General features: G+C 36.2%; 1 protein-coding gene and 1 long non-coding RNA gene across 2 annotated transcripts in view; both read left to right on the forward strand.

The window, feature by feature from the left end:
- The window catches only part of MCU (mitochondrial calcium uniporter), a 201,192-nt gene that overhangs the window by 114,843 nt on the left and 60,194 nt on the right, over nucleotides 1-26,155 (forward strand). The window lies entirely within an intron of this gene.
- LOC118021533 lies at nucleotides 4,985-5,625 on the forward strand. The gene is made up of 2 exons (XR_004682214.1): nucleotides 4,985-5,310; nucleotides 5,358-5,625. It is a non-coding gene; the product is annotated as an uncharacterized LOC118021533 (long non-coding RNA).

The raw sequence follows: 26,155 nt of genomic DNA on the forward strand, positions 1-26,155 counted from the left end.
TCCCTTCCTTCCTTCCTCCCTCCCTTCCTTTCTTTCTCTCTTTCTTTTTCTTTTCTTTCTTTCTTTCTTTTCCTTCCTTCCTTCCTTCCTTCCTTCCTTCCTTCCTTCCTTCCTTCCTTCCTTCCTCCTCCCTCCCTCCCTTTCTTCCTTCCTTTCTTTCTCTCTCTTTCTTTCTCTTCCTTCTTTCCTTCCTCCCTCCCTCCTTTCTTTCCTTCCTTTCTCTCTCTCTCTTTCTTTCTTTCTTTCTTTCTTTCTTCTTTCCCTTCCTTCCTTCCTTCCTTTCTCCCTCCCTCCCTCCCTTTCTTTCTTTCTCTCTCTCTCTCTCTCTCTCTTTCTTTCTTTCCTAGAGAGAGAGCAAGAGAGAGAGTGCACAGGTGCACACGAATGGGTTGGGGGAGAGGCAGAGTAAGAGGGAGAGAGAGAATCCTCAAGCAGGCTCCATGGCCAGCATGGAGCCCAACATGGGGCTCAGTCTCACAACCCTGACATCATGACCTGAGCTGAAATCAAGAGTCAGATGCCCAGCTAACTGAGCCACCCAGGCACCCCTTCAGCATTTTGAGTGAGTCTAGAGTAGGAATAAAAAATAAGACAAAGAAATTTTGTTAATCCCATTTCTACTTAAACATAAATTTGTATTTAATTGAGATATAAATCAAGCCTCTTTGAGTTTTCTTGATATAAATCAAGATAAAGGTTTATGAGTGACACAAAGCTAACCGCTCTGACCAGGGCTTCTGAACAATACCTTAAAGGTCCTTTAGTGAAACTGGGAAGACCCTAAGTGAGGCCTACAAATGTTTAACTTCATTAGAAATGGAGTGAAAAGAAAAATTATGGTAAAGGTACTCAGTTGCTCTAGCCTGTGGGATAGCCGCAGTTCTCAGAGCCCACCCTGCTCAAATATATTTATTATGTATATATCTTCATTGTTCAGTTTTTGCTTTTAAAAGCAAACAAAACAAAACAACAACAACAAAAACCCAACATTGATTCCTTTGCATAACCCTTAAAGCTTCACTTTCTGTTTTGTGTTTCATGCCTTCATTTGAACATTAAAATAATATATTTATATACATATCTTTATTCTGTAAATGCCTATGAAAAGTGATATGGTAAATCTGTTCAATCCTTTACAAAAACATGACCACTCAAATTTATTTTGAAATATTTATAACTCCCAAATAATTGCATTGAGCAGCTTTTCACTGCACCTTAATCGATTAACAGTGGCTCTGTTCCCCATACAACCTTCAGGCTGCATGCCAAGAGAATTGTATATTTCATTTGTGTTATTCATGACTCATTGTTTCTGTGTTTCTCTTAGAATAATATTCTATTTCTCCCTCTTTCTTCTTTGTGGGTTTTATTGTCAGAGAAGATAGGCTTAAAACAGAATACTTTTCAGGAGCAAAATTAGGTGGGTCTTTCCATCTGAGTAATCTGTTCTTACTTAGGTTGTTGTGGTAGACAATACAGATTATACAGTAGATGCTTTTTTCCTGCTTGTGTCTTTGTTTTAGAAACCACTTTTTCACAGAATCAATTAGCAGTTCTAATTTTTCCTGTATTTCTTCATCTAGTTGGCTCTCATTTTCCTCTATCTTCTGTTTGCCTTTTATTTATTTACTATTATTTTTTTTAAAGATTTTATTTATTTGAAAGAGAGAATGAGAGAGAGAGAGAGAGCACATGAGAGGGGGGAGGGTCAGAGGGAGAAGCAAGACTCCCTGCTGAGCAGGGAGCCTGATGTGGGACTTGATCCCAGGACTCCGGGATCATGACCTGAGCCGAAGGCAGTCGCTTAACCAACTGAGCCACCCAGGCGCCCCTGTTTGCCTTTTATAATAGAGACTCAGCGAGCCTACAAAAGCTGCAGAATTTTTATTTAATAATGTCTAAGTGGAAAGAATGAACAAATATTTGACACACACACACACACACACAAATCCAAACTCACAAATCTGGGTTGTTAAGTTTGTTCTTCATAGCATCCTCTGCTATTTAACTTACCTATCCATGTTAAAAACTCTGAAAAGGGCTTGTTTTTGAAGGCTTTTCTTAGAGAATCACTAAATCTATTCAATTCCTATCCTCCAATAAATAACCTTAAGCTTCCATTTTATATTCTTAATATTTAATCATGAAAATTTAAAACTTTTATGATAGAAGAATAATGAATCCCATGTACCAGTTACCTATCTTAATCATTTATTAACCACGTGGCCAGTCTTATCTCATCTTTACCCTTATCCATTTACTTTCACATAACACACAAATACAGGATTGTTTTATACAAATTATACCATTTTCAAAAAATATTTCAATATATTTCTCTGACAAGGATAACCACAACACATCTAAAAATGTCAACAATATTTTCTTAGTATCATCAAATAACTAGTAATTATTCAAATTTTCCTAATTGTCCATAAATGTTTTATTGCAGTTGGTTCATTTATTGTTTTTTTTTTAAGATTTTATTTATTTATTTGAGAAAGAGAGAATGAGAGACAGAGAGCACGAGAGGGAAGAGGGTCAGAGGGAGAAGCAGACTCCCCACTGAGCAGGGAGCCCAGTGTGGGACTCAGTCCCAGGACCCTGGGATCATGACCTGAGCAGAAGGCAGATGCTTAACCCACTGAGCCACCCAGGCATCCCTGCTTTTTTTTTTTTTAAGATTATTTTTTGAGAGAGTGAGGGGAGTGAAAGAGAGCACACGGGCAGGGGGAGGGGCAGAAAGCGAGGGAGTAGCAGACTTCCCGCTGAGCAGGGAGCCTGGATCCCAGAACGCCAGGATCATGACCCAAGCTGAAGGCAGATGCTTAACCAACTGAGCCACCCAGGTGCCCCAGAGTTGGTTCATTTGAAGCAGAATCTAAATGAGGACCATACATTAAATTCTGTTTTAATCTGTAAATTCCTCATCCCTCACATTTTTTTTTTTTAGCAATGTAAGTGAATATTTATTTAGAATGAGAAAAGGGCTCCACCAATTTACACATTTTAAAAGCCAACAAATACATTTTTTATTAATTAACTGCCTGACACACTTCTATAATACTTTTTATTCCTACATTTTTTGTCTTCATACTCTTAGATCCCTTCTTCATATGACAATTTTCTAAGATAATTTTCTGTAGAGGGTAAAAGCTAATTTAGTCTTTCCTTTAGCATGGTTGATTGCAATTTGCTTTTTCTTGTGGGTAGTTGGGATGCAAACAAAACAAGTAAATTCACACACACATGCATTCATTTCAGTATTACTCCAAATAGGAGTGTTGATTAATTCTATTTTGTGCTATTTCCCAGAACAACAAAAAAGGGTATGGTGCATTATAATTGTATGCATGTGTTACTGAATATATTTCTGACAGAAGAGAACTTCCATTTTGACTAGGTGTCAATGAGAACTGAATCTCCACTTACATTTTTTTGAATCCTTGCCCTTTTTTTGTTGAACAAATCAGGGCTTTTATACTGTAGAAGAATTTGCTAGTCCTTGTGGCATCTTTTAACATATATTTCCATATCTCCTGTATTCTTACACATTGTTAATTAAATATAGAGGTGAGGTCAGATTCCAGTTCAGTTTTTGGCAAGAATACATTCTATATATTTTCTATTGTATCAATTAGAGGGTACATTGTTTACATATCTCTACTTTTGTTAGCACTATCCCTCCAATTTCAGTTTAACTTTTTTAAGCAGTCTAAAAACTTGATGTTGAGATTTTGCTTTAAAAATATCAATTTGGGGTGGTGCCTGGCTGACTCAGTCAGAAGAGCATGCAATTCTTGATCTCAGGGTCCTGAGTTAGAGTGCCACATTGGATGTAGAGATTACTTAAAATAAATAAACTTAAAAGAATTATTTTAAATACCAGTTTGGAACTTTTAACGTCCCAAAACAAATTTCTGTTTTTCTTTTGTAATATTAGATATGTAATATTTTCTTTAAAAAGAGAAAGAAAAAGACCCCGAGAACCACTCTAAGTCCCAGAATAAGCCTTCATTTAAATGAGAACTATACAATGAGAAAGCTTTTTACTTAGATTAAGGAAAGTTCTCTTACGTTTTCTTTTCCTTCTTCATTCCACAGATATTTATACATATAATAAGTACGTACTGAGTACCTATTATATGCCACGCACTGTAATGAGTCTTTTTTTTTTTTTTTAAGATTTTATGTATTTGTCAGAGAGAGAAGGAGCGCACAAGTAGGGGGAGCTGCAGGGAGAGGGACAAGCAGACTCCCCGCCGAGCAAGGAGCCCTATGTGGGACTCAATCCCAGGACCCTGGGATCATGACCTGAGCTGAAGGGAGATGCTTAACCCTCTGAGCCACCCAGGCATCCCTGTGCCATGCCCTGTAAAGGTGACATGATTCCTGCTTCCATGGAGCTTACAGTCCAGTAAAGGAAGGGATATTAATCAAATAATCTCACAATTAAATGTAAAATTACAGGGCCAGCTCAGTTGGAAGAACGTGCAACTCTTGATCTTGGGATCATAGGTTCACGCCCCACATTGGGTATAGAGATAATTTTTTAAAAATGAATAAACTTTAAAAAAATAAATATAAAATTATAATTTCCTAAGTGCTTAAAGAGAGATGAAAAACTTGAAGAGCATTAGGTAATGGGATGCATGGCTGGCTCAGTCAGAAAAAGACCATGCAACTCTTGATGTCGGGGTGGTGAGTTTGAGCCCCATGTTGGGTGTAAAGATTATTTAAAAATAAATAAATAGGGGCGCCTGGGTGGTTCAGTCGTTAGGCGTCTGCCTTCAGCTCAGGTCATGATCCCAGGGTCCTGGTATTGAGCCCCACATCAGATCAGGCTCCCTGCTCGGTGGGAAGCCTGCTTCTCCCTCTCCCACTCCCCCTGCTTGTGTTCCATCTCTTGCTGTGTCTCTTTCTGTCAAATAAATAAATAATATCTTTTAAAAAATAATAAACTTTTTAAAAACAAACAAACATTAGGTAAGGGGATTTGACCTAGTCTGGTTATACAAGGGGGTGATTGAATGAGATCTGCAAAATGAATAGGCATTAATCAGATGAAGGAATAAACGGGGGTCTTTCTCTAAACAGACTGGATGGGGAAAGACCCTGTGCCTAGAGAGGAGAATGTAGAATTGAACTAATTACAAACAACCAGTGTGCACTGAAGTACAGAGTGAGGAGAAGGCTGATGTGAGATGAAGCCAGACATAGGCAGGTACTAGGCTGCAATGGGCTGAGGCAGGTATGTGGAAGCCTTTAATTCATTAATTCATTCTAATACGCAGTAATTATTTGAACAAATATGTCTAAGATGTGCCAGTTACACTGGTGTTGGGGACAGGAACAAATAGTTGAACCAGTCATGGATCTTGTGTTCTAGTGGTGGTGTAGGCAGAAGGGAAAGGGACAAAAACAAATCACTAAGAGAATCACACAGTGAGAAGTGGCAAGAATAAAATAGAGTCTTGTGTTCACATTCTTGTGTTCACTTTGAGCTACTTCAGATTGATGGAAAGGGAGGACTCTTCTGAGGAGAGATGTTTAATGAAACCTGATTGACAAGAAAGAGCCAATCATCTGAAAATCTATGGAAGGAATATTTCGGGCAGAGACAAATAATTAATGAGAGACCATAAGATCAGAGCAGACTTGGCCAGTTCGAGGAAGTAGAAGGTGGCATTGAGCTGGGACCCATGGAGTGAAGAGGTACAGAGCTACAAAATAAGGTCAGAGAAGCACTTAGCTCCTATATCGCTATAAAACCATATTATAAAACTAGCAAAATTCAAGTGGCCTTAATTTTATGTGGTAATGTTTTACTAACATTAACTGGCCAACTTGACATATGATTATGGCGCTGATTACCACTGCTCAGATTCTTGTGAGTTCAGCATACATATGTTGGTGTGATGACTCAATCTCCTACCATTGTTTGTTTCTTTTTGAAATGATACAAAAGCTTTGTCCCATCTATCCTGATGTCACTTGGCAGCACAGAACTTCTTTGCACTAGCACAGTGTAAGACAGAAATGTGGAGGTGAGTTTCATATCATTACTCCAGTTCATCTAGGTTACACTTTTTTATAGCTCTAAAGAGTGACCTTTGCTCTGGTAAGGTGTTGAGAAACAATAATGATTGTATTGCTTTTCACACACAGGAGCAGCATTTTCATTTATTATTTGGCTATCTAGGTGAGTTTAAAACCTGACTTTGGCCATAAATAAATACCACGATAAGATGATTCAGCTTTAGGGAGTGGAGGGGGGAAGACTTTGTAATAATTCCTCATTAACAACACAATCACCTGAAATAAAACCTAAATGAGAATCTTGAGAAATATGTTACCTATTGTTAATATTTTAATGACTTCTCATCTGGGCGAGGTGAACTTTTTCTGAAATGTTTACAACAACAACAAGCCACGAAAGGTGCTTTTCTTTGGAGCCAATAACTTTGATGTGGGCTAAGCCAGGAAAACTAAATAAAATCTGCTCAACTTTATAGAGTTCTTTTTTTGGTCATTTTTATTAAAAAAGGAGGCTAATCGTCATAATATAATCAAAGCCCAAAGTTTAGCTACCAGGAAACTCAGTTTTAAATTGTTTATTGGAATAGTGAATCTAATACTTTGGTTTTTCTGCCTTTTACTGCTCTCTCCATATATACATATACCCTCTGTCTCCTTTCCCTCCCTTCCCCACACACATAAGATTTGCTCAGAAAATAGACCTGACATTGGACTTTTTACTGAAGTGTTGAGTGGATGTTTTAAGGGATAGCCAAAAGAAGATAGGGTGCTGAGAACCTTTTCCCTTTTCTCCATCAGGAACATGGACAGTTCATAAAATAACATTCTATTAACATGTATTTATAAGTTACTAGTAGGAAAAAGTGATGAAATAAAAAAAAAAAAACTTAAAATCACTGATCCCTAACCAGATTCCATTTACTTACTTAAACATCTAATTATTTTTCCAAATAGAAGCAAATCACTTAAATGCAGTCTAGTCAATAAGCAACATGAAATAGGAAACTTTGCAGTAATCTTTAGACACACTTATTTTACTTGATGATAAATAGATGATTTCTCTAAGAAATACTTAGGAAAAGAATAACATGAATTTAAAGAATAGTCATGTTTTACAATCAGATATCACCACCAGTAATGGATATTATGTTTCTTTCGTCATTATATTTAGCAGTTGGCTTACCTTTTCTTCCACCTGCAATTTCTGAAACTTAGCCAGATTCTTTTGTCTTTGGCTCATGATGCAGAGCTCATTACCGGCCAAATGAGGCAAATCTCTGCCCTGAAATTAAATGAATATACTATAGAAATTTGTGAGGCAGGAGCAGTCTTGGGCATCAGAAATACAAACTTCAGAAACCTTGCAGAATCCCAAGAAAATATTTTATAATTTTGACTCAAGAATGAAGTGTCCAAAAGTTTTTGTTAAATTTTCAGGTGAATTCCTCATATTCATGGGATAGACAGCTGTTAGAAAAAGGAAATAAACCTTTAATGATCCACATTTTTTAGGTATGTTTTAGAAGGAAGTATCCTTCCAAGACCTTGAGGAAGAGCTGAGATTGGTTAATTTTGTGGAAAGCCAGTGAAAGTGTTTTCAAGAGAGGATGGTATCAACCAGTTTTTATTTAGAAGGATGACTGGTGTACTCTCGTGGGTTTATTAGAAGGACAAAAGATTGGAGGCTATTGCAGGAGTAATTAATAATAGCAAGGTTTTTCTGTTTGTTTGTTTAGTGTTTTTGAGTGTCATTGCTTTTATACATTAGTCCTTTGACATCTCACAACATCTGGATTTATAGATGCAGAAACTAAGGTTTGAGGTAAAGAACTTGCTCAAAATCGCAAAGCTAGTAAATGGGGGAGCTGTGATTCAAAACCATTTGTGACCTCAGGGCCATCTAGCTAAGGTTGGATAACATGAATTTGTAGTGATGTCATTTAACACAATTATATTGCCCTTTTTTATAGTCCTTGCTTCATCCTATGACAGGAGTTGATGGAATGGACTTACCAGAAGTAAGGGTTGGCAAAATGGGTCTAGGCCATTAAGGAAGTTGAGAGAGACCCTAGAGAACATAACTAAAATAAGACTTATACTGAGTAGAAATAGTAAAGCAAGGAGGTTAGACCCTAGATATGCTGAGGGACAATACTGAAACGACATGGTAATTTCTTTTGGTTACACCAAGTAAGAAACCTGTTAACATGCTTTTAGTAATATCTATTCAGTGTTCACTTTATTACTTGACTCCTTGGGGTCACGGTTTGAAACAAGAGAGTTTAGACGCAGATTTTTACTGATGGTTTCTTAAAACAAAAATGCATAATTTATAATATAGGAAAGATAGGCTACAAAATAGTGGATGATAAGATTTAAGTCCAGATTGCCTTTTCAGTTTTGTTATAGTGGTGGTGGTTTTGAGAAAATGTCATTATGTTAAAGAAAACTTGCATTGTAGCATCAATGAGCCAAAATATCATTTGTTGACATCTTGATATGTTCATGTGTACATGTATGTTTTTTGCTGAACTGAATTGGCATTTTTATGAGATAAGCATGTTTTTGTGCCTGTTGTAGTTATTTGGGTAGTAGAGATCTACCAGTAGACTTGATCTTTTATTAAGCCATTCAGTAAGATTTGTACTGTAAAATCAGTGCACGTCATTCAGATTATTGTTACATATGGATTTTCTTTTTTTTTTTTCTTAAAGATTTTATTTATTTGAGAGAGAGAGAGAGAAAGAGTTGGGGGGAGGGAGAGGGAGAAGCAGACTCCCCGCCAAGCAGGGAGCCCGACGTGGGGCTCAATCCCAGGACCCTGGGATCATGACCCGAGTGGAAGGCAGACACTCAAATGACTGAGCCACCCAGGTGCCCCTGGATTTTCTTTTCTTGACTAGGCTGCTACCCAATCCTTGTTTGCTGTTCTCTCAATCAATGCATTAGAATGTCAGAGCAGGGGGAAGGGAATCTCAAACTCAGTTTAGTTTGATACAGAGGCATGCTATTTATTAAAATGCATAAGTTGTCTTTGAGCTTATTGTTTAATGATTGCTTTCTATCTCTGTATTCAAGGATTGAGTAATGAGGATGTTTAGATTTTTGAAAAATAAGTTTCATATTAACCAACTTATCCTTGAAGACAAATGATAATTTCTCAAGATAATGTAAAATTTTTTTTTTTTTTTTTTTTTTTTTTTTTTGCAGAGTTTACCAAAAGACCCTATTGGCTTCTCAGTCTTATTTTGGTACCTATAAAATTCTAAATGATGTCTTGTCCTTCATCACAGACACAACCTGAAGCACCCCCCTGTATATATGCCTTACTTCCCCAGAAAAAAATAAATTTCACTAAGTCAAGATTGTGTTCCTTGTCATTTAGGTACTAGATATATTTAAAGGCAATTTCCCATATAGAACATATTTTACGGGGCGCCTGGGTGGCTCAGTCGGTTAAGCATCCAGCTCTTGATTTCATCTCAGGTCATGATCTCAGGGTTGTGAGATCAAGCCCCACATTGGGCTCAGGCTTAGAAGGGAGTCTGCTTGAGATTCTCTCATTCTCTGCCATCCCCGCCCGCTGTCCCCCCCCCCACCGCCCTGCCAAAACGGGTGCCATCTCTCAATAAATAAATCTTAAAAAAAAACAAAAACAAAAAACGAATCCATATTTACCTATTCATTTTTGATGTGTTTAGTGCTTTTTTTCTTTAGCATAGGAAGTTTAATGCTTTTAATTTGAAATTTCAAGATTTCTTCATTATCGACCTGAGGTAGAGACAGTGGGCAGAGCAAGAGACAGGACAAAAGGAAGAAAAGGGAACTCTGATCCAGTGACCAGAGAGAACAGAATTTTATAAAGAGATTAAGAGGTTGAATACAGAATGTGAAGGGGCAAAGGAACTTGGTCTCTAGTGAGTAATCTTTAAAGATGTATTCATTATTGAAACTATGCTCTAAACTAAACTTATCATTGCAATTTGGGGCAAATTGTTGCAAGGAGGAAGTAAGCTTTCTTCCCATTACTGGTTTAAATAATGTTTTGTCAAATTCTTGGGTTTTATGTTGTCTGTTTGTTAGTATATGCCGAAGTATGTGCCGAAGCGAGCACATGTTGTCTGTTTGTTAGTTTCCTGTGGGAGATTGGCAGAGCAGGACATCCAACCCCTGAGCAAACTTAAGATCTGCAACTTGACAATTTAGTCATCTTTGAGACTTGGAGATTCAAAATGTGCTTTAACTGTCACATCTGATTCCGGGATCACTTTCATCAGTGTCATTTCTAAGCTGTACTAAACATTAAATAGCATGAGGGCTCACTGCTGCCAGCACTTGGAACACAGTCTAGTTATTAGCTCACTATCCCAGCCCCACATTCTGGATTTTTTTATATACTGAGGATGACTCATGTCGGGAATCCAAACAGATTCCCAATAGGAAGCTGAAATGAGACAGCTTTTAGCAAAGATGAGTAGAACCCATTGTAACACAAATTCAAATGATCTAGCCAGCCATGGCCTGCTAGTGAGAGCTGCTGACCACCAATTTGGATATTAACACTTAGAGACAGAGGATCTTTTTATGCACAAAGACATCAACCAGCAGTAAGATGTAAGACACAGAGCTGTGAACAACTCTGAAGACTGCAGAAAACCAAACCTTTAATTACAGAAGGTGATTAAAAAATCAGGCAAAACTTGGGAAAGAAATGTAAGAGTGTTTTTTAATTTGATTGTCATATCTTTTGATTATCTGTACTAAATGCTAAATATGCTAAATATGTAGCATATTTTTGTGATTTTTTTTCTGATTGTGAAATAATACATGATTCCTGTAAGTAATTTGGAAACTATACAGACTAATCACCTGTAAGTCTATTTGTTTTATGTCCCTTGATGTATACATAGATGTGTTAAAAACTCAGGGGCGCGGGCGCCTGGGTGGCTCAGTCGGTTAAGCGTCTGCCTTCGGCTCGGGTCATGATCCCGGAGTCCTGGGATCGAGTCCCGCATCGGGCTCCCTGCTTGGTGGGGAGTCTGCTTCTCCCTCTGCCCCTCCCCCCTCTCGTGCTCTCTCTCTCTCATTCTCTCTCTCAAATAAATAAAAAATCTTTAAAAAAAAAATTCAGGGGCGCTTGGGTGGCTCAGTGGGCTAAGTGTCTGACTCTTGATTTTGGCTTAGGTCATGATCTTGGGATAGTGGTATTGAGCCCTGCATCAGGCTTTGTGCGGAGTCTGCTTGAGATTCTCTCTCTCCCTCTCCCTCTGCCCTCCCCTTCTCTCTCTCTCAAATAAATAAATAAATAAAATATTTTAAAAAATATAATTCAGCTTTATACTGAACAGTGTGTATCATAACTAACAGCATGATATTTTAATATCTAGACCCAAAGAATTTTAAGCCTTAAAAATCACCTAATCTGGGCGCCTGGGTGGCTCAGTTGGTTAAGCAACTGCTTTCGGCTCAGGTCATGATCCTGGAGTCCCGGGATCGAGTCCCGCATCGGGCTCCCTGCTCGGCAGGGAGCCTGCTTCTCCCTCTGACCCTCACCCCCTCTCATGTGCTCTGTCTCTCATTCTCTCTGTCTCAAATAAATAAATAAAATCTTAAAAAAAAAAAATCACCTAATCTAACCTCCTAAAATTGGAGGGGATATTTCATCTGGAGTGGCAAGTGATGAAAAAAGAAATGCAATTATACACATGTATGTCGACAAATGAGTGCTAAATCAAATGGAAGAGTGCAAAAGGGACTTTATAAAGTGATATTCAGGTGAAACTGCTAATCCTAATCCTAAACTTAATTGTAAACATGCTGTGGAAGTTTTATAGTACAGCATTCTGCAGCTACTTTTAATCCAAGTCTCACAACTGATTTGGCACGGCTGCTCAAACAGAGCTCCAAACAAATGTTGTTCCTGGCACAGTCGTCTTCTAAGCAATTCTTTCACACTGCTGATGCTGGATTTTTTTTTCTTTCATTACCTGATGCATTCAAACCTGTCAAGCTTATAATTTATTTCTTTGAAGATTAGCTCATCTTAAAATATAATGTGTCAGGAGGAGACTTCAGTTAAAGGTAGCAGAGTGAAGACCGTTTTTGCTCTTCGCTTCTCCTTTGAAACTCACTAAAAACAAAAAGACAAGGAAAATAGAAAAGAAGTCCATCATTAGTGAAATTAGGCACAAGGCTAAGCCCAAATTAGAAACAGTGAAGTTTAACTTGCTATATACTGTGAAATCTACTCTGCATGTGGGAGGATGCTGAACCTCTCCTGGGAAACCCAAGCAATGTACTGGTTTCTCTCAAAGTGTTACATTACTTTAAAAAGTCTAACCGGTGAGGCTTTATTGGAGTTCCAAAAGGTCTCATAGACACAAAGAAATGATAGACATGATCTGTTACAGAAAATACAGTATGATTTTTTAAAACCTCTCCAACATAAATGTTAAGAAGAGGTAATAGGACAGTAGAAGGAGATGAAATGTCAGTGGGCAAACCTCAGGAAAGAAATACAAGAGAAAAAAGAAAAGCAATTAGAGTAATGAAAACCGCATTAGAAATTTTAAGAAGAGAGTAAATGTAATCAGACATGGCTGAGAGGCTTGAGGAAATTATATAACATTAAATAAGAACATATAAAAATTAGAGAAGAAGATAAGGGAAACCAAAGGAGATACAAGCATGGGGTCAGCAGACTTTTTCTGTAAAGGGCCAGATAGTAAATATTTTAGGCTTTGCCGTCATTGCAGTTTCTGTTGCGGCTGGTCAGCTCTGCCCTTTGTAGTGCAGAAGCATCTATAGACACTATGGCTGTGTTCCAGTAAAACTTTATGTACAAAAACAGGTTTGGGGCTGGATTTTACTTGCTCATAGTTTGCCGACCTCTGTTCTTGATGAAAACAACAAATGGAACTAAAAATACATTTAAAGTTAACAATAGAAGAAAATTTTTCCTGAAATAAAACCTTGAATCAAAATGACTACCCTATGGCCTAGGAACAACTGATGTACAAGAACTGATATCAAGGCATATCCTAGTCAAATTATTAACTTAAAAAAAGAATTCTGTAGACATCTAAGTAGTGGGATAGGGATAGAACTTGTCTCTTGTTTAGAAAGAAGCTAAAGTAGGTCCAGTGTTAGAAAACAATGGAGGAATCCTACCTCGTCCTGAGGTTTCACCTGAGATTTTTTAACCAGCCAAGTACTTGAAGCATAAATACAATGCATGCATGGATGTACACTAGCGTGGAAAAGCTGAACAAACATACACCCGTAAGACCTTTTAAAGCAAATTACATCATGGTGAAATAGACGTAATCAAGAGATGAATCAGAATAAAGAATTCAGAAGTAAGCCATGGCAAAAACAATGTGATTAATAAGAAATTTAAATTCATTTCATTGGGGCGCCTGGGTGGCTCAGTCGGTTAGGCGACTGCCTTCGGCTCAGGTCATGATCCTGGAGTCCCTGGATCGAGTCCCGCATCGGGCTCTCTGCTCGGCAGGGAGTCTGCTTCTCCCTCTGACCCTAACCCCTCTCATGTGCTCTCTCTCATTCTCTGTCTTAAATAAGTAAATAAAATCTTTAAAAAATAAAAAAATTAAAAAAATAAATTCATTTCATTACAGAATTTGTATACTTCAGTGGAAATTATACTTTCAAAATAAATTGTAAATTTATAAACCTCAATATTATAAAAATAGGTGGGGAAGGGGATGGACAGAAGTATAAATGTGCTCCTTTCTTCATCATTCATAGTGAGGAATCATAAATGCACCTTAGAGTTGAACATGGCTAAAAAATTGCTCCAATCTCATAGTATTTTTCATAATTTTTTTCTTAACTCTAGAGGGGTCTCTTAGGGACCAGTGTGTCATATATGCAGCACCCGTTAGCAAGTCTTACATTTTAGATTTTTTTCTTCAGATAATTTAATGAAATTTTTAATATACTCTAGAAAGAACATGTAAGGATGTGTTAGAATGAGCAAAAAATAAGAGGAGATTTATTTGGTTGCACAGTAGAACTTTTAATAGTCATTTAAGTAAAAGGAAATTTCCTCTGGTTTCCTATACTCCAGTAACCGAAGGGTATTCCCTTACAGCCAGTTGGTATGTGCTTTTAAGTTAGCTAATTCAGAATGATTAAAACTAAAATATAACCTGGTGAAGTTACTGAGCTTCCCTATAAAAAATCTTCTGGGCAACCAGGCAAACCCGTAAAAGTGGGATGAGGATTGGTAGCATAATGTTATAATTTAAATAGTTGCATTTAACAGTTTGATTAATAAAAAGTGTTATGCAGCAAACTTATTACCAATATTTTTTTCTATTTCTTTTCATTGCTGTGAATGTACATTTACTTATTGTAGCTGGTTTCCTTCACCCTCCTGCCCCAGCATACACTCTCAAATCAGTTTAACTCAGAAGCACCCAGAAAAATAGTCTTACATTGGTTCTCTCCCTTCAACTTTGGTTACTCTGTTGCCTCTCTATTGCAAAGCAAATACCCTGTGTATATACATTACATGCAAAATAATTATGGTGACTAAGTTTTTATCTTTGAGGTATACTGCCTAAGATATGTTTGTTTCTTACCCTTCTAACTGCCACCGTTTACACAATACAGTAATAGAACTCTTTAGTCGTAGCTCATTCCATCTCATCACATAACCTTTCCCTGCAGAGTGCCAATATTGTTTGGTTTTATCGACTTTACCTTAACAATAGCCTGAGGTATGCTGGCTTGTTCATAGTTTATAAGGAAACCTAATACTATTTTGGATAAGCATTTGAATCTCTTCTTTAGGTGTCACTTGCAATAGGCACTGGCCTTGGATATTAGAATTATTGCTGTCTGTCACATTACAATTATAAAGTAGTTACTGTATATGAACACTGAAAGAAGTACATGACACTGTTTCTGCATTTTTCAAAGGGTTTGCAGTCTAGTTGGAATAGTAGAGAAAAAATTGGAAGTATATTATTTTGTATTATTAAGTGATAGGGGGAGAGTAGTAGAGAGAGATTTTAATGGACTTGGTTAATACAGTGGGCTCTGAAATTCTTTCCCAAAGAGAATTAACGTTTATTGAGTGCCTTGCCTGTACTAAGTACTTTAATAAGATGCAGTCAAGTCGTAACTCTAATCTCTAAATGTGGGTAATATTTTGACTTGCTTTGTTCTTTTAGAATTTTGTAGAATGGAAAATAACTCTTTGAAAACAGGCAAAATGGACAAGTGTTCAACTTCCCTCTTGGAAAAGAATTAGATGATAGGACAATAATGGAGCAGAGAACTTGAAAGACTTAAAACAGCTCATAATTGAGCAGCTGTTCTGGGTATATTACAGGATTGTGATTTAGAATGAAAAGTTCCTCCTGGTAATCTAGGTCATCGTCCTCTTCTGTGACTTTTCAGAATTTCATGTGTTTCAGATGTAGAATGATTAGTAGGAGGGGATAGGCTAAGAGTGAGCAAACCATGATTCCTCTGTTGTGGTAATAATGATATTCACAGCGTTTTGCTAACTTACTCTATGAAGATAATATCAAAAGTACTGTTCCTAGAAACCACTAACGTTTTCCTTTGGCCTTCTGATTTCTATGATTATGTCCATTTTAGAAACTTGAACTCCTTTAACACACCCTGATTGTAGAATTGACCAGCTTTTATTTATTGCAGTTGTTACTGAAGATCAATTTGTAAATTATTTAGTAGTGTTGAATTCAAAGAGGGGGAATGTGATATTCTGGCCATCCTCAAAGAGCTTGTGTTGTCAAGCCATAGAAAGCATTCACTCAGAGCATTATCTAAATGATGCTATTCAATGACACTTAAACATATTGGCACTGAAAGTCATACACTAGAAATAAAAGTAACTTCTACCTCTTAATACTCTTAATCCTTCTTTTTATAGGAACATTAATTCACTGTATAAACAGATACCGGTTTTGACTCTGTCATGTCTCTATAATACTTTTCTTCTGCTGGGAAAGGTAGAAAAAGATACAAAGTATTTTGAGGCACCTGGGTGGCTCAGTCGATTAAGCATCTGACTCTTGAATTTGGCTCAGGTAATGATCTCAGGGTTGTGAGATAGAGCCCCACATTGGGCTCTGCGCTCAGTGGGGAGTCTGCTTGAGATTCTCTCTCTCCCTCTGCCCCCTCCCCCATGCTGTCTCTTGTTCTCTCTATCAAATAAATAAATAAATCTTTAAAAAAAAAAGATAAAAGGTATTTTGTCAGATGCCATTTGAAAATTTGGTGAGAGAACCCCATGGAGAATAGTGTCTGGCTCCTAACTATAACCAGCATCTTTAAAAATGAACAGCAGAGAGGGATTTAGATCAATTCTCATCATTTGACAAATTGGGGTAAACGAGGATAGGCCTTACAAGTTGCAAGTCATATGTAGTTCAACTGAAAAGCTTGGAGGAGATAGCTTTCACAGTAAGTCTGCCATTTTGGTGAGAAGAGAGAGTGGCAATAGAGAAAGAAAGGAGGAAAGAAAACCATTTTTATTAGGCCTATACACAAATCTGTCTCTTTTATGTATTTGAAACCTGTGGTACCTTTTTGCATAGTTATTTAATAAAAGATAGAGGTTAAGGATTAACATTGTGTTTCATATAGAAACACAGAGGGAAATACTGAGACCCCCCCGTTCGAGGATGTGGGGGTGGTAGTAAACCTCCTGAACCACTGCCAATCTGTCATCACTAGGCCCCCATTTAGGTATTGCAGTGTTTTGACCAAGAAAATAACCCAGCGTGAATCTTGCAGCACCTATTTGACTTTTATCATCAAGAAATTTCTTACTTTCCCTCTCTCCTCTACCTAGGTTAGCTTTGGAGTATTGAAGATCTCAGAGTGTCCCAAAATTAAGCATCTGTTTTTTTAGGCAAGGGTTTTAGGGAAGACTAAGAAACACACACACAATGTTAAGATAAAAGTTGTTAGTCCTTTCATTAATTGTGACTCCTATTTCCCACTATTTCTTTTACCCTAACATAGTAAATACTCATCAGTAAGTTTAGACACCAGTATACTAAGTATAAAAATGCCAAAATAAATAAAAGAAGTTAGAGAGGAAAGTTTTTTTCATTCAAGGAACTTAAAATATTCTAAGTATTTAGCACTTGCAGTTCCCTGGTCTGTAGTAACCCATTAACCTCAGCATTTTGGGATTTTTAATAAATGCTTTGCTTTTTAACCTTTTATTTTGAAAAATTTCAAATATACAGAAAATTTGAAAGTATAGTACAATGGACATCTTTACCTAGATTCACTAATTGTTAATATTTTGCCAGTGTATATTTTGTTTTCCCACTGAGCCTTTTGAGACATCATTGACTCTTCATCCATGAAAAATTCAGTATGTGTCTCCTAAGAATAAAAACATTTTTTAATAAAAACATTCCTTTACATAATTATAATGTAATTATTACACTCAAGGAATTTAACTTTGACACAAACATATCACAATTAGATGGTACTGTTTACGTAAGGAAAAATGTTTTTTCTGCGCATCTGAAAGATAAATACATTTTTTCCTCTTGAAGATAAGTATGAAGGAAAAGTGCCATTTATTCTCTGAATTTGAGTAGTACATATCTGTTACTAGGCAGGAAGTAGTAATCATGCTTAAAATGGGCGTCTTTTATCAAAGAGAATCTTTCAAAAGATATGTATGTACCTTTTGTGCTTCAAAGAATATTTGATTTGTGTTGTGCATATATGTAATAGATGTTTCCATACCTCATGTTTTTGATGCTATTGCTTGCTAACATTTGTACAAAATTTTGTCAGTAAGAAATAAGATATTATGTGCCATTATCGTGAGAGCTGTAAATTTGATTCTTAATAATTTTTCTTATTCTTCTACTAGACAAGCTATACTCATGAACTGCCCAGCTTAATTGTTGGAAGGAAATATTTTTGGTATCTCAGTTTTACTTTTGACTTCATGCTTATGTTAGCTGGAGGGCAGACGTTAGGTGATTATTTGTCACAATTACTCAAGCTTTGCTTTGAAAGAGAGGCATAATACGGAATTACTTAATATTTTGCTGGCAAATGATCAAGTAGATATCTCCTTTGAATTTCTTATTCATCCATTTGGCTAGGATTTTTAATGAGATAATAAATGAAGTTTCACAGTGTTTTGGTCAGTAGTGATTCCTTACCACATCCTCTACACATTCCTTTTCTGTTTTTTTTTCAAATGGGGACATGATACTAGATTTCACACAATCATCTACCTTAGAGCAACTCAGTATTGAGACCAGGACTTGAACTTTGTACATCAAATTCTATGCCTAGATTCATTGTCCATTCTGCCAACTGAAATTGATTTTTGTTTTTTATCGCTAAAGCATTGTCCCATTTTTAATTTTCTGACTTCATTGTGATCATTACTCCTGTCTAGGAGACGCGATGGGCTCCTATATTGCAGGAAACAAGAGTAGAAAGGGAACAAAGATCTATGATGAAAATCAAAGAGTAAAAAGTTTATAAGGGTTTAAAATTGTTTTAAACCAGAACATTTGGTCCCCAAGGCCTGCATGAAATACAAGATTGGTAGTTTCCTAATGAAGTGCTCCCTTCATGTAAAATGAAGTGAAGTAGTTAGCTAATTTTAAATTTCATCTGGTGTTTATTATGAGTTATCAAGCTTTTTGAAGAATATATATTCTTTCTAGGAAACTGGTTTAAAAACCAATTAGTTAAATAACCCTAGAGAGTAAAAACAACCCAGTCCAACCTTTGTTTCTAGTCTTAATAAGAATTAATATGCATGGTTGGGTTCTTAACATGAAATTGATCCTTCTCACCAGAAGGAAACGCAAACAAATATGCTTTTCTGCTTTGACTTCAACTCCATGGGATTTAGGGTAGTAGCATATTCTATTTGGAAATTTCCTCACAACAGTTTCTTGAAGGTTTTGACTTTGCAGAGGTACATAGCTCTCCAGTCAAGCAAGAAACAGTTAAGCCCTTAATTGTCTCCAAAAAATGTCAACTTTAACTCAGCTGGTATTAAAAGCCTCTGGCAACACCACAACTATCGATACTTGGCTATTTTCAAATGCACATAGAACATTTTCCAAAATTGACCATAAGCTAGGCCATAAATTAATAAATTTCAAAAGACTGAAATCATACAAAGTATGTTCATTAACCATAGTGGAATTAAGCTGGGAATTATAACAGTTTCACTGGAAAATCTTCCAATATTTGAGAACTACATCAAAGGAGAAATTAAAATTCAAACTAACAGATTAAGAACAAAAGTAGAACTAATTTACCAATATCGGGAACAGAAAAAGGGAATATCACTACACATCCTACAGCCATTAAAAAGATGGAAAAGATAGGAGGGTATTCTGAACAACTTTATGCCAGTAATTTTTAAACTTCACATGAAATGGACAAATTCCTAGAATAACATAATTTAACAAAACCAACACTAAACTCAATAATAAAAAAACAACTAATTAAAAAATGATCAAAGTATCTGAATAGACATTTCTCTAACAAAGATATGATAGCTAGTAAGCACAAAAAAAGATGCTCAACATTACTGGTTATCAGAGAAATAGAAATCAAAGCCACAGTGAAATACCCCTTAACATCACTCAGGTGGCTATAATAAAGAAGGTAGTAAGTATGGGCGAGGATATAGAGAAATTGGAACCCTGGTGGGGGTGTAAAATGGTACAGCCACTTTATAAAACAGTTTGGCAATTCCTCAAAATGTCAGAGAGTTCCCATATGATCTCATAATTTTACTTCTAGTTAACTACCTAAGGGAAATGTAAACATATGTCCACACAAAAATATACACAAATGTTCATATTAACATTATTCATAATAACCAAAAAGTAGAAACAACTCAGATATCTGATTTGACAGATCAGACAGATGAATAGGTAAACAAAATATCATATATCCATACAATGGAATATCATTTGGCAACAAGAAGGAATGGAGTACTGATACATGCTAAAACATAGATGAACCCTGAAAAGATTATGTTAAGTGAAAGAAGCTGGTAACAAAATACCATATATTTTATGATTTCAGTTATATGAAGGGTCCACCATAGGCAAATTCATAGAGACAAAAGGTAGATTTGTGATTGTCAGGGGTTGGAGGTCAGGAGTAACAGGAAATTACTGCTAAGTACAGAGTTTTGGGGATAATGAAAATGTTCTAAAACTGATTGTGGTGATGGTTGTTTCCCAACTCTATGTATATATTTAAAAAACCACTGAATTGTATATTTCAAAGAGGCAAATTATATGGCATATGTATTATATGTCAATACTGCTGTTATTTAAAAAAAAGGCAACCCCCCCCCAAAAAAAAAACAAAAACCAGTGAAATCCATCCTAGAAGAAATACAAAATCTGATTGGTCTCATATCTATAAAATAAATCTAATTTAGGGGTGCCTGAGTGGTTCAGTCAGTTAAGCATCTGCCTTCTGCTCAGGTCATGATCCCAGAGTCCTGGGATTGATCCCCACGTTGGGCTCCCTGCTTGGCAGGGAGCCTGCTTCTCCCTCTCCACCCCCACCCCTACCCCCCTGCTCGTGCTCTCTCTCGCTCTCTCTCAAATAAATAAAACCTTAAAAAAAAAAAATCTAATTTATAATTAAAGCCTTCCCACATAGAAAACTCCAGGCCCAGATATTGTGCCAGTGATCAATTCTTTAAAACATTTAAAGAAGAAATAATAGCTATCTTAAACTCTTCCAGAGGATATAAAAAATGGGCATACTTTATAACTTGTTTGGTAGCCAACAAGCACATTATAAGAAAGGGAAACCATAGACCATCTTCTTTTTTTTTTTTTCTTTAAGATTTTATTTATTTATTTGAGAGAGAGAGACACAGTGAGAGAGGGAACACAAGCAGGGGGAGTGGGAGAGGGAGAAGCAGGCTTTCCGCTGAGCAGGGAGCCCGATGCAGGGCTCGATCCCAGGACCCTGAGAGCATGACCTGAGCTGAAGGCAGATGCTTAACGACTGAGCCACCCAGGCGCCCCGACCATCTTCTTCTTAAAGATAGGTACAAACATCCTCCAAAAAGCAAACAAGCAACAACCAAAAAAGAAAAAAAAACAAAAATGAAAAACTAAAAACAACTCTCTCAGCAAACTAGGAGTAGATGGGAATTCCCTTAATAGGTCTCAGTTCTGGACAGGAAGATCCAAAACCGTTTTATTTGCAGGTGATGTGATTGTTTACATCAAAATCCAAAAGAGTCTACAGATAAAATATTAAAATAAGGGGCGCTTGGGTGGCTCAGCCGTTAAGCGTCTGCTTTCGGCTCAGGTCATGATCCTGGGGTCCTGGGATCGAGCGCTGTGACGGGCTTCCTGCTCTGCGGGAAGCCTGCTTCTCCCTCTCCTACTCCCTCTGCTTGTGTTCCCTCTCTGGCTGTCTCTCTCTCTCTGTCAAATAAATAAAATCTTTTAAAAAAAAATATGTGAACACTGCACGGTTGCTAGAAATGAAGTCAGTATACAAAAATTGGTTGTATGCTTGTGATCAGTTTGTAAAAATTCACCAAAGTGTAACACTTAGGATATTCTTTTCTGATGCATATTATACTTTAGTACAGTCTCTAAAAAAACTAGTTGTATCTCTATATGCCACCAATTAGAAAATGAAATTTGAAAAATTATACTCTTTACCATAAAATCAAATAACATAAAATAAATAACATAAAAATACCTAGTAATAAATGAAAGATATGCCAGACCTTTACAGAGAAAAATCACAAAGACGACCCAAGTGAATGGAGGAATAGACCATGTTAAAGTATTGAGAGACTCAACATTGTTTAATTATCAGTTCTCCCCAAATTGATCTATATATTCAATGTAACACCAGGAAGAATTTTTTTGGGAGAATTAACAAACTGATTCTAAAATGTATAAGGAAATGCAGAGGGCTAAGCATAGTCAAGACGATCTTGAAGAAAAACAAAACTGAAAAATTTATACTATTTGGTATTAAGACTGTATAAAGATATACAAAGTTTTATATACAGTATAAAACTATATAAATCTGTGCATACTGTGTAAAGCTATAGTAATTAAGATAGTGCAGAATTAGTGCAAGGGTAAATAGACAAATGGAACAAAGTAGAAAGTACAGAAACAGACCTATACACCTGACTTAGAACAAATGCTCATCTCAATTCCGTGGAGAAAAGATGGTCTTTCCAATACATGATGGTGGATCAATTTGGTACCATATGAAAAAAATAAAAGTAAATTTTATCTTGACCTCAACGTGTATCAGAACCCCCCCACACACACACAAAAGCAAACTTCTAGGTAAAATGTAGACATAAATGGGAAAGGTAAAACATTAAAACTTATTAAAGAAAACCCAGGAGAATATCTTCATGACCTTGGAGTAGGAGAAGATTTCTTAAACAGGATAAAAATAGTGCTAGCCATAAGGGAAAAGATTGCTAATTAGACTACATTAAAATTTTTTTGTTCATCAAGATACCATTAGGTACTGGGTGAAAAAAGATACTAGCAATACATCTGTCTGACAAAGGGCTCATATCTCAACTATATTAAGAAATTTAATAATGAGAAAAAAAGAGTCTGACAAAAAGGTGAGCAAGAGACTTGAATTGTTATTCACGAGAGGATATCTAAATGGTCAGTAAATATATGAAGAGGATCTCAATGTCATTAATCATCAAGGGATAAAACTACAAGGAGATAACCTCCACATCTACCGGAATGGCCCAAACTTAACAAAACTGACAATACCAAGAATGTAGAGTATCTGGAACTCTTAAACACTGATAGATGTGTAACTTGGCACCCACCCCTTTAAAAACTGGTAATATCTGTTAAGGCTGAACATATGCATATCCTATGACCCAGCAATTCTACTCCTAGTTATACCCAAAAGACGTGCATACCTAACTGTACCAAAAGACATATAGGAGCGCCTGCGTGGCTCAGTTGATTAAGCATCTGACTCTTGATTTCAGCTCAGATCACGGGCTCAGGTCACAGTCTCTGGGTTGTGAGATCAAGCCCCAAGTGGGGCTCCATGCTCAGCACCAAGCCTGCATAAGATTCTCTCTTTACCATTACCCCCTTTTCTCTCTCCCTCTCTTAAAAAAAAAAAAGAAGAAGAATGTTCATCAGCATTTTTAGCCAAATCTGGAAATAGTCCAAATGTCCATTTTGGAATATTCACACAATAGGTTCATATAATGGATACATAGATATGCAGCAAGGTCAACTCAACAGTATGGATGAATCTAATACATATAGTGTTGAACAACAAAAGCAAAACTCAAATTAATAAATGCTGTATGGTTCCATTCGTATAAAGTCCAGGCCTTTATCAGAACATAAAATCTTCAGTGTTCTTTCCAGCACCCATGAAAAGCCTAACTGGAGAAATGGTGTTTGTCAAAGACTATAAAAAAGATAGTCTTCTTTCTTTCTTTTTAATTTGGAAATTTTGTAAACAAAATTACAGAGAATTATACCCTTAATTTAAATATTCACATTTTGTCCTATTTTATCAGATCTCTTTTACTAAGAAAATAATATATTGTGCTTACTTTGGCAGCACATATACTAAAAAAAAAGTGAGAGGGAAAATAAGCAATAGACAATATAATAAAGTTAAAGCTGACTTTGTTCCCATCCCCAATCCCAAAATCCTTTCTTACCAGAGATAATTGCCATAAATCATTCCCATAAATCTTTCCCGTATAAAATTAATATTTTAATATTTAATATTTGAGTATGTTGAATATATTATACTTTTACAAAAGTAAAATAACACATGTATGTTTCTTTTTCCTTATGCAGTCTATAATTTTGCTTATCCTTGTAAATTTGCTTATCCTTCTATAATTCTTAAATTGTGGGATTTACCCAGTATCAATGTATTAATAGTTTTTAATTCTGAATGAACTTTATTACATGAATTATTACACTTAATTACCCATAATATTTATGCTGTTCCAAGTTATAATCTCTTCAAATCAGGCTGACTGTGCCCAAAAAATCCAAACTTGGTTTATATTATTTTACTCCCTCAAAGATTGACTTTACTCACTTGTATTTTAAGATGATAAAGACTAATGTAAGAAAAGAATAATGTAAGAAAAAATCATGTGAAATTTCTTGTGTAATATCCAGAATATTACTGAGAACCTGTGTATCCACTGTTCTTACTCAGAGCCTCCTATGTAAAGCGCCGCATGAGAAATTTCTTTTAGAACTTTGATTTAGAAAATATTTTGCCTTTCCTGACAAATTGTTATGTTTCCTCCCTTCTATTAATGAGAATTAGTCTTGGGAGCTAGGAGGCTGTAATAGTTTTCTATTGTTGCTCTAACAAATTACCACAAACTTCGTGGCTTAAAACAACATAAATTTTTTATCTTACAGTTCAATAGGTTAGAAATAAATACAGGCCTCACTGAGCTAACACCAAGGTGTCAGCAAAGCAGTGTTCCTTTCTGGAGGCTCCAAGGGAGAACCTGCTTTTTCAGTTTCCAGAAGCTACATACTTGCCTTGGCCTCCTTCCTCTAGCTACATTGGGTAGAATCTTCCTCAGTCTTTCCAACAACTGCCTTGTCCTGCATAGCCACATCTTGCTCTGACTCTGTGAAGTCCCCTGTGATAACACTGATTTTATTCAGATAATCTCCCTATCTTAGATTCCACTTTTTGGCATCCTTAATTCCATCTACAACCTTAATTTCCCCTTGCCATGTATATGCCCGCAAATTCCAGAGATTAGGGCATGGACATTTAGGGGGCCATTATTCTGGCTACCAGAGGTTTAATTTGGAACTTAATTTAGCAGTTGTGAAGTTTTAATGGTCCCCAATCTTTGTTTTCTAGTATTTTGTTTTCTTGGTCCTAGTTTTTTTAATTTTGATTTCAAATTTTAAAAAATTAGCCACCATTTTATCATAAATGTTTGTGTTGTAGTTGCCTCAAATTCTTTGTAGAACTAACCAAGGATAAATAAAATAATTTGAAAAATTGGACCCTGTGCATGCTTAGAAAATGAAGAGGATGGTAGTGATCGTGTATCAGGGATCTCTCTATATATAGATAAGGCTCTGTCAGTCTCTCAGACTGTGTAAAGTTATGACTAGGATTGTTTGCTAAGAGATTGGTTCCCATGTGATCCCTAAACAGATGGAGAGATCAGCTGGAGTCAGAGAATGTGGGATGAGGACCATTCTGGGTTGAGTATTTACAGTTTTGAATTATATATGAAAATCATCTCAACTATCTTATTTGATCTTACCCTTTGTACTGCACTAAGACTTTTAATGACTACTATTCTTTTGTATTAATTTTAAGTAATGTGTTCATTATCTGAAGTTACACCCTAGAATGGCTTTGTTAAGGATATTTTTAAAAATTAAGCAAATTAAAATAAATCCCCTTCTGTATACATAGATAAAAGGAGGAAAGTTTATCAAAATCTGTGTATTTGTATGAGGCCAGAGTGTTAAAGACAAAACTTAACTAATGTGTTTTAAATCTAATTAATTGAAGATGGATTTATTGTTCTTATGGTATTCCTGTTGGAGAAAGTCTGGAGGGACTGAAGGAATATTAGCAGTCAGCTAGTACATGAGTCTATTACTGGTATTTTGGATTGAGATTTACAATTAAGCAGGACAGTTATGTTAGAAATGCAGGCAGTGTATTTATTTTGTTTTTAATTCGGTAAAGTAACTTACAGTAAATGGAAAAGGAATTTTGAAACAAAACCAACTGCTTTGCTCTTTCTCTTTTTATGTTTTGATCTTCTCATGGTATAAGTCTATTACAATTACATAGCACATGGGAGGGTGGAGAGTGATTTTTATAGCAGCTGTTGTATCCCTCTCCTTGCAGGGGAATAAAAAAGGCCTGTAGTTATTTATATTTGTGAGTGGTAACCACACTCTTTTTCATTATTAGCTAAAGCTAGAGCAAAACTGAAAATCATACAAGGCCTACTTTTGGCTTAAAATTGTTTACTTCATTAATATAAGGAAGATATGAGGCAACTTCTCACCACTTCTTTCCCCCTTTT

Source organism: Mirounga leonina, unplaced genomic scaffold (assembly GCF_011800145.1).
Source record: "Mirounga leonina isolate KUSES-001 unplaced genomic scaffold, KU_Mleo_1.0 Mir_114, whole genome shotgun sequence".
In the NCBI taxonomy this organism is placed as follows: Eukaryota; Metazoa; Chordata; class Mammalia; order Carnivora; family Phocidae; genus Mirounga; species Mirounga leonina.